The sequence below is a fragment of the Bos indicus x Bos taurus genome, chromosome 8 (genome assembly GCF_003369695.1).
Source record: "Bos indicus x Bos taurus breed Angus x Brahman F1 hybrid chromosome 8, Bos_hybrid_MaternalHap_v2.0, whole genome shotgun sequence".
Classification (NCBI taxonomy): Eukaryota; Metazoa; Chordata; class Mammalia; order Artiodactyla; family Bovidae; genus Bos; species Bos indicus x Bos taurus.
Window position 1 is genome coordinate 3,376,256 of NC_040083.1, and position 10,663 is coordinate 3,386,918.

Below are 10,663 nucleotides of genomic sequence, written 5' to 3' on the forward strand. Positions count from 1 at the left end.
CAAGGCTGTATATTGTCATCCTGCTTATTTAACTTATATGCAGAGTATATCATGAGAAACGCTGGGCTGGAAGAAGCACAAGCTGGAATCAAGATTGCCGGGAGAAATATCAATAACCTCAGATATGCAGATGATACCACCCTTATGGCAGAAAGTGAAGAGGAACTCAAAAGCCTCTTGATGAAAGTGAAAGTGGAGAGTGAAAAAGTTGGCTTAAAGCTCAACATTGAGAAAACGAAGATCATGGCATCTGGTCCCATCACTTCATGGGAAATAGATGGGAAAACAGTGGAAACAATGTCAGACTTTATTTTTGGGGGCTCCAAAATCACAGCAGATGGTGACTGCAGCCATGAAATTAAAAGATGCTTACTCCTTGGAAGGAAAGTTATGACCAACCTAGATAGCATATTGAAAAGCAGACACATTACTTTGCCAACAAAGGTCTGTCTAGACAAGGCTATGGTTTTTCCAGTAGTCATGTATGCATGCGAGAGTTGGACTGTGAAGAAAGCTGAGCACTGAAGAATTGATGCTTTTGAACTGTGATGTTGGAGAAGACTCTTGAGAGTCCCTTGGACTGCAAGGAGATCCAACCAGTCCGTTCTAAAGGAGATTAGTCCTGGGTATTCTTTGGAAGGAATGATGCTAAAGCTGAAACTCCAGTACTTTGGCCGCCTCATGTGAAGAGTTGACTCATTGGAAAAGACTCTGATGCTGGGAGGGATTGGGGGCAGGTGGAGAAGGGGATGACAGAGGATGAGATGGCTCGTTGGCATCACGAACTCGATGGATATGAGTTTGTGTGAACTCCAGGAATTGGTGATGGACAGGAAGGCCTGGCGTGCTGCAATTCACATGATTGCAAAAAGTCGGAGATGACTGAGCCTCTGAACTGAACTGAACTGAACTACATATGTAAACAAAAATTGTACTCTGTTGTGTAAAATTCTGTAGCCTTCTTTTAAGACTAAATAGCAAACTCTTCAGATATTTCTTCCCAAAGATTTGATTATCTTTAAAGGTAACAGGATACTACTAATAATTTTTTCCAAAAAAATATATTCAGCTCTATTTGAGGTAGTGTGTGACCATATATATTTAAATGTTTGATTATTTTTTAAAGTTTTAAAAAATTTGATTTTATTGTGTGCTTCTGTTATATATATATGTTCATAATACATCATAATAATATAATATAAACTAACTCTGTATAAAAGTTATCTAAAATTATGGTAATAATAAAGGAGTAATTCTATCCATACAAGAAGAAAATTTGAGAATGGTGACATCCATATTAGATTTACATCAGTTTTATAGGTGCTTTGTCACTGTGAAGTATTTATGAGGCTGTTAATTTTTAAGTGCCTGGGGGTTATAACATACTTAACATGACCCTTACATTCTAAGTCAAAACCATTAAAAGTTATAGTAATTATATGCCATTCAGGAATAAGACTAAAATTTAGTTTCTTACGCTTTAATGAAAGTCTATGAAAAAGAAAGACCATTTAATGTCTTAGGGAAAAAGGTCCTAAATAAAATATGTAATTGAATAATATATGTGAAATGCCAAATTTAATATTATCACAGGTGTGCAAATAATAGCACATCATTAGAGTTATTTTAAAACATTAATTTTGCATTCAATAAAGTAAAATTTCCCCCAAAGATATGTTTTGCTTTTAATTTGTAACACATAGAAATTAATGGAAACTCAAGTCAAAGCTCAACCTTTTATATTGTCTTGATCACCACCAAAAAATACTGCTAAAAGAAACATATTGATATAGGAGAGTATTATGGTAATGCCCTAGGGTTTTGATATTACTTAGACAATGGGGTATTTATTTAATTGAGCTTTTGTGTATTAATTTATCTTGCAGTTGATGATTGTTGCAAAAAAGCTTATCTTTTGCATTAGATAATAAAACAGCTATATTTTTTAAATGTACTTAATAATTTCTGATCTGAGCAAGTCATTAACTTTAAAACTTATTTCTGATATTTTTCCAAAAAAGGGATATTTATCATCTCTTGCTTAAGTAACCATTGTAAGGCTAAGGCTCTCCTTGTTCTTCTTTTCTTGCCATCTGTCTATCTGTCTCTTTCTTTCATGGACTGATACATTTGGAAGAAAAGAAATATGATACTTTATGTGGTAAATAGATTTTCAATTGTAAATGCAAATAAAAATTATAATTTTATTGAATCCCCCTACTGCCTTTGAATCATATCTATGCAAGTTTATAAGACATTTTAGAGAAGGGAAAGAGAGAAGATGTTGATGAAAATCAGTTTTGAATGTGTATATTAAAGGTTCTCCAGCTTTAGGACACATTGACATCACTTGTATCCTAAAGTTTGAGAAACTTTACTCTATACATTCAAAATTGTATACATTCAAAACTGATACATTCAAAACTTTGGGATACATTGCCATCATTTGTGGGGTTTCTCTGTTGGCTCAGAGGGTAAAGAATCTACCTGCAATGCAGGAGACACATGTTTGATCCCTGGGTCGGGAAGGTCCCCTGGAATAGGAAATGGAAACCCACTCAAGTATTCTTTCCTGAAGAATTCTGTGGACAGAGGACACTCAAGAATTCCATGGACAGAGAAGCCTGGTGATATACAGTCCATGGGGGTCACAAAGAGTTAGACATGACTTAGCAATGAAACAACAACAACCTTGTTGGAATTTTCTTATATTCCTTTATTTATTTATTTATTTTCTGTTCAAGCATCTGGTGTGGTTTTGCGTTGGGACAGGACCTTGACAGTAACATAAATTGGTGCCAGGTGCCATCCTAGGAATCAGACTCTAAGATACAGCATCTTGAGTTTATTTGGATTTGCCCTTGTGCTTGCCTGATAGCTAAGTCAGTAAAGAATTTGCCTGCAATGCAGGAGACCCCAGTTTGATTCCTGGGTCAGGAAGATCCACTGCAGAAGGAGTAGGCTGCCCACCCTAGTATTCTTGGGCTTCCCCTGTGGCTCAGCTAGTAAAGAATCCAACTGCAATGTAGGAGATCTGGGTTAGATCCCTGGGTTGGGAAGATCCCCTGGAGAACGGAAAGGCTACCCACTCCAATATTCTGGCCTGGAGAATTCCAAGGACTGTATAGTCCATGGAGTCGCAAAGAGTGGGACACGACTTAGCGACTTTCACTTTGTGTTGGAACACAATACTGATCCCTTTGCAAATTTTAAAGAGGATGCTAGTGACCCATGAAACACAATGCAATCTGATAAATCATATTTCATGACTTGCCAACACTGAGATAAAGTCTCTACTGAAACAAGTGCCTGAGGGCATGAGGTAGCCTGAGTGACAGTTGAATGGCAGGGACTACAAAGATGACCGTGTGTGATGCACTGAAGATGTTCCTGGAGGAACATGTCAAGCATGAGTTCTTTAAAATCTCACCTCAAGCTGCAGTCAGAGACTCAGAGTGCATCTGTGGTGTTTATGAAATCTTTCTTTATTTCTTGTAGCCACTGGATCTAATCCTGCTGAACATTTTCTTCTTCTTTTAATGTAATTTTACATGTTGTAGACTTAAAACATAGCTTTTAAAAATTGATTATTTTATCACTTTATTTTAAAGTCTTTAGTTGAAATTGTTGTAACACTGTCTTTGCTTTATTTTTGGTCTTTTTGGCCATGAGGCTTATGGGATCTTAGCTGCCTGACCAGGGATTTAACCTGAGTCTCCTGCATTGGAAGGTGAAGTCTTAACCATTTGTCCACCAGGGAAGTCCCTCTAAAACATTGTTTCAATCCAGTGTCCTATCAAGTTTCATATTAAATTTGGTGTATTTGTTAGGAAGAAATTTGACTCTAATCCTTTGAATTAAGATGTTTTATTGGAAGCAGATTTCCTTTTTATGTTTTTGTGTGTTCATATATTCTTTATGCCAAGCATAGTCATAAACACATTTTGAGTATTTTCTTTCAAGGAAATTCCCATTCTCCTCAAAATAGACTTGAATATTCATTGTCCCCATTAGACTTATAACTAGGATTATATCCTGGTATTTACTTGTGGAGTAAGTAAAAGCCTGATACAAGAAGAAATATTTTATATAACAAAATCATTAAAATATTTTGCTAATTTATATTGGCAGAAACCTGAAGAATATGTGTAGGAGTGGACACTGGTTAGAATTGAACCCCAGATTCAGCTGAATTAATTCATATGGAAATGCTTATGAGGCATTCTGGATCATAGGACTTCCCCAGGGGCTCAGCAGATAAATAAGCCATCTGCAATGCAGGAGATACAGGAGACAATCCCTGAGTTAGGAAAATCCCTGGGAGGAGGAAATGGCACCCTACTACAGTATTCTTGCCTGGAGAAAAAAAAAAAAAATCTCATGGGCAGAGGAGCCTGGCAGGCTACAGTCCATGGGGCCACAAAGAGTCAGACACAACTGAGTGACTAAGCATAAGCTGGATTTCATATGTTTGTACATACAGCTACCAATGGCCCCAAAGGGATGACTTGTTTGGTTAAATGAAATTTGTACTCAATAGTGGCTTATGGTTAAAAAAAAAAAATTGCTATGCCACAATATTTCTGGTGTAATGTAGAGAAGGGAGGTGTAAGAGAATAAATATCAGAGTGGGTTTATTATGTGTAACCCACACTCTTGCTTCACACACTGCATTCTCACAAGAGGGCCCAGAGGATATTCCCTTCAGAAGGTTTTGAGAATCATTAGTGAGGAGGTTCCAGCCTCCCTGATATGCTCTGTTCTGCTCACCAGGGGTATGACAGAGGGAGATGCTGTCAAGAGTAAAGGCTCTCTGACCTGAATAGAGACCAGAAGATCCCAGGATGGCAGAGACCAACAGCATCACTTAACTTCCTAAGACAAAGTGATGATTGCTGCTGTGGGCAGCAGAGAGAAACTGGTCGTTTGGATGCTTTGATGTACAGAGAGAACTTGTTGTTTATTTGCTCAGTCGTGTCTGACTCTTTGCAACCCTATGGACTGTAGTCTGCCAGGCTCCTCTGCCTATGGGACTTTTTCAGGCAAGAATACTGGAGTGGGTTGGCGTTTCCTAGTCCAGGGAATCTTCCCGACCTAGGGATCCAACCTGAGTCTCCTCCATTGGCAGATGGGTTCTTTACCATGGAGATCACAGTCATAGCTAATTAATGTCTATGTTGGTAGGAACAAAATAGGTTAGCTGCCAACTAAAATGTCACCAGATATACAAAAAAACTCTAAGACTGGTCAATAGAGACCCAATTTGAGTTTCCCAAATGGATCTCAGTTGCTTACCATGCTTCCAGATTTTACATCAGTTCACAGACCAAGACTGTCTTGATTGAAGGGGAAACTGAGTTTCTTTTCAACTCACAAGAGTATATTACAATGATCTTGTTGTGGAAGGGTGTGATCTATCTGCTCACTGCTCAAAAGCTGATAAACAGCCAGGTTGGTGGAAAGAAAAGTTTGCTTTATTTCAAGGTGCTAGCAGCCTGGGGAAGTGAGGGCTGACATCTGTCCAAAGGCTGACTACCCCCCCACCCACACACACCAACAATCGTGAGCAAGAGCTTTTAGACAGAAGGAGGCAGCACCATGCATATTCAGCACAGTCATCTCTGACAGTTATCTTCAAATTCGTCATCAGTGTCTGATCAGCATCATCTTGGTTGTTTTAGGTAGTTCCAGGATTTGTTTGTTTCCACTTCTTTGAGGACAGTTCTGGGAATTGTGGAAGCTGATGTCATGGGTACAATCTGGTCATCATGTCATTAACTTCTCCACCTGGTGTTTCAGTATCTGTAAGACAACACACAGGATATGGCTCAGAATCTTATCTATAGCCCTTGAGAAGGAACCACAGGTCCTTCACTATGCTTAATGACAGCATTATTGTTATTTGGTCTCCGTTGACTGATTTCCTTTGTTTCTGCATGATCTTGTTTCTCTGATTAAACTTACTCCTTGACTCAAGCTTTCTACAGACCAAAGGCAGACAGAGGACATTGGCGGGGGTGTGTGGCAAGGACCATGGAGTAGTTGTGTTCTGGGGGAAAGGAGATGCCCAGATTTATCATGTATTAATGAACACTGCCTTTAAAATGATAAAGATTCTTGAATACCCAAAGTAAAATTGTGGTCCAGGAATCAAAGCAGGGCATACAGTGTTTAAATTATAAAATTTGGTCACAGTGTGTGTCGCTGTGGATCAGTTAAAATGGGCTTCTCCTCTAGTTTCATCTTCAGGGCTGAATGTACCTGAACAAACAAAAGGAATAGATATATCTGGAAACAAGTAGAATGGCTATGTTTGTTCTCTGATCCAGATAAGGGCACTTAGTGTGAAGGTATATATTGGAGGTCTAGAATATCTCTTCCTTATTAACTTAGCTATGTAAAAGCAGGTCTCTGCCTCTGGGAGAACTGTACACTCTTGAGCCACCTTCAGAGACTTGAAAGCAGTGGTGGTCATGCTTACCACCTACTATTCAGCCTCTCTGTTTGCCTGTGAGGAAATCATTCAGAATTTTCAGAATGACTATAGGTTATTGTGAACTGCGTGCCATAGTCCATGGGGTCGCAAAGAGTCAGACATGACTGAGCAACTGAACTAAACTGAATTCTGAACTTAATCAGAGAGTCCGTCTTCAACTGCCCTTCCAGATGTAGCCTGCTGGCACTTGATATTTATCTATTTTCCTGGCAAGTGCTTTTTTCTTCATAAACACTTAGAGAAAAAAGCCAAAAGTCATAGCAGTTTACTTTTGTCTTCACTTTTTCCTGAGATGTACAGCATTTCTCCCATGCCCTGCCATGCTATAATCTGGAGAAACTGATCATTTTCAATTATCCATTAGATTATACTGGATCATTTTATTGAGGCTGTATGCTGATTACAGAGTGACATGTGTTTTAGGTATCAAGATACCTCATCCCTGCCATGGACAATGAGGTAAACCCAGTGATTTTCAGAGGCTCACAGCCCCAGGAATATTTCTGACAGTGCAGTGGTTCATCTATTGTGGAACTATCCACTCTTGGTCACTGTAACTTACACCATCTATCCATATTGAAGAACCAGTGCCTGGTGAGCCTCTTTGGAGGCAACACATAACATAATAAACGTATATTTGCATATATTTGCAAATAATTCATAAGGCTACCAGTTTTGTGGAATCCTTCTGGATGTATGCAATATCTTGTCTACTTAGTTATATGATTCTGCCTACTGATGCTTTACTCATTTCTTAGCAGAAAAGATTTGCTGAGATGCAACAGATTTGATACCGGGGTTGGAAAGATGCCCTGGAGTAGTAGGCAACCCGCTCCAGTATTCTTGCCAAGGAAATTCCATGGACTGAGGAGCCTGGTGGGCTAGAGCAGTCCATGCAGTCACAAAGAGTTGGGCACAACTGAGCAACTGAGCACACACACACATGTTGAGAAGCTGCTAAACTAACAGACCAGTGGAATGGCCTGCTAAGGACTCTATTATGACATTGGTTGCAGAAAAGACCTTAAGTCCATGGAACTCAATTTTACAGGGTTCAGTGTATGCTTGAAATAGCAGTTAGTGTCTTTTCTAAAGCCAGGATGCATAAGTATTAGTAAAAAGAAAAGTAATATCAGTGGAAATGACTTTTCTCACTATTAGGTTAACAGTCTAACCACAGAAGTTTGAGTTCTGCTTGTTTGGAAGTCTTAGGTCCCTGGAAAGAGTACTCCAGCCAAGGAAAATCAGCTTCATTAAGTAAGCTGGAACTATTATCCTGTGGGAAAGATTGAGGTTAGAAAGAGAAGGGGGCAATGGAGGATGAAATGGTTACAAAGCATCACTGACTTAATGGACATTAATTTGAACAAACTCCAGAAGATAGTGAAGGACAGGAAAGCCTGGCATGCTGCAGTCCATGAGGCTGCAAAGAGTTGGGCATGATTAAGTGACTGAACAGCAACCACCTGTTGCTGAAATTTGGCCTCTGTTCACCTGTGCTGAATAGAAATGCAGAGACAGAGTTTTGTGTGAAGTAGAAAGGAATAGCTTTATTGCTTTGACAAAGAGGGCAACAGGGGGTAGGTCAAGACTTTTTGACCTACCCTGGAAGGGGCAGTTGAGGTGTTTTATAGTCCTCAAGGAGTAGGGCATGGTCAGCTCATGGGCATTCCTCTGATTGGTTGATGATGAGGTAAGTGGGAGTCAGCGTCATCAACTTTCTGGTTCCAGCTAGAGTCTCCATGCTTGTGGGCAATGTACAGTTAACTTCTCCCACCTAGTAGGAATTTCAGTATCTGCAAAACAGCTCCAAGGACATTGCTCAGAATATTATCCATAGTCCTTGAGGAGGAACTAAAAATTCTTACTTTGTTTAATGGCTAAAGTACTATTTTTTGTCTTGACTTTTTCTTTCTCTCTGCATTTTCACACTTATCTGATTAAATTTATTATTTGACCAAAATTTTTCTACAGACAAGTGGGAAATAGAAGACATGGGGGGTGTCTGTTCTGAAAAGACCCCATAGGATCCTTCTCAGTTACACTCCTAGCCATTAGGAAGACCACAAACATCACATGACAAAACAAATTAGGAGAGTGGGATGTTACTCTCCTGGGTGGAGTTAATGTTCCTCATCACCAAGGAGAAATCAAGTTATTAGTAGATACTGAGATCAAGTTTTACCTGAGCTCTTCTTTGTACTTCCATGTCCAATGGTAGAATTAATAGAGCTGTGTAGCAACACCAGCAAGAATTCAGGTCCAGAGAGAACTCTTTCTCTCCAAAAACTAGATTTGGGTCACCCTTTGGTAAGGGACCCTTCCAGTTGAGGTTCTGGTTGAAAACAAAGTAACATTGAAGTTTTAAATATCAGCTGGGACCTTAATACCAGTTATAGAAATGAGAAATTTAGTACTTATAAGAATAGCTCAAGGAAATGTGACTTAACTTCAGAAACAACAGAATAAATAGCAAATGCAAAGAGCTTGATATGGAAAGGTGTCTCATTGTCAAAGAACAGTGGGTGACATATGAACTGAGTAGGGGGTAGAATTGGAGAGAGTAGGTCCAAGATATAAAGGAGAGGATAGTGATTAGGGCTTTACAGATAATGGGCATGCACAAATCCTGTGACTAGGGGTATTACTTGATAAATGTTGGAGGGAACATTTGGCAGCACCTCAAAAATATTAAATAAAAGGTAGTCTCTTATTCAGTCATTACTTCTTTTTTATCCTGGAGACATAGTTAAGCTTGTAAGCAAATACATGTATAGCAGAATATTTACTGCATAATTGAAAGAGTCGGACATGACTGAGAGACTGAACTGAACTGATTACTATAAAATACAAACAACTCAGATATCTGTCTGAAAAATATCCATTCATGGAATTCAACATAGCTGTCATAAAGAATGATAACTTCTGAGTTTTTTAATGGTTTGGAAAATATTCTAATACACATCATTAAGAAAAACAACATATGAAAACCATGTTATATTTGAAAATGTGTATTTATGCATTTACACAAAAATGCATATACAACATTCTGGAAGAATACAAAAGAGATACCAATAGTCTTTACCTCTGAGGTGATAAAGAAAATTCATTTATGTATCTTTCTTGACTGTTAGAGATGTTTGCAGATTGGAAATATTAATAATAGCAAAAAGAAAATAGCAAATGTCAACTAATGAAATATAAACTTAATTAGATTAATCAATATAAAAATTAAAATACTATGTTACATTTTACGTCCATATTTCCAGATATTTATTAGGATATTTTGTTTCTCTGGAACTTATGAAAAGACACGTATTTGTATTTCAATGGATTACAGTATCTTTTGGTTATAAATACAATAGATTCTTTCCTTCTTCTGGTTTGGAACACAGTCAAAAAGGAAATCTAGAAGATTTTTTTATATTTTCAGATACCTGTGATTGAAGAAGATCTTAAAAACTGGTTGAAGTAATCCTGAATTGCAGAGAAATGTGTGGTATAAATTTATAAAATTTGTTTCTCTTGATGATAGGCAAGATTGAAGAAATACACTAGGTTGGCTGAGTTGAAAATTCTTTGCTAATAAGTTTACAGCCATGGGCTTCCTTGATAGCTCAGTTGGTAAGGCCTGCAATGCAGGAGACCCTGGTTTGATCCCTGGGTCAGGAAGATATGCTGGAGAAGGGATATTCTTGGGCTTTCCTTGTGACTCAGCTGGTAAAGAATCCACCTGCAATGTGGGAGACCTAGGTTCTATCCCTGGGTTGGAAAGATACCTGGAGAAAGGAAAGGCTACCCACTCGAGTATTCTGGACTAGAGAAGTCCATGGACTAGAGAAGTCCATGGGGTTGCAGAGAGTCGGACATGAGTGAGTGATTTTCATTCATTTACATCCATTAGTCAAACAGATTTAGAATACAAAAAAAAAAAAATGCTCAAACTAAAAGAACATCATTTCATTTCTGCACAATAATTTCATAGAACATACTGGGCTTGTTCAATTTTCTGGTCAGTCAGAGGCCAATTATATTTAGATGAGCTATAAGGTAATAGAAAAAGTATTTTAAAAGGTATTAAAGAGCAGAGACATTACTTTGGCAACAAAGGTCTGTCTAGTCAAAGCTATGGTTTTTCCAGTAGTCATGTATGAATGTGAGAGTTGG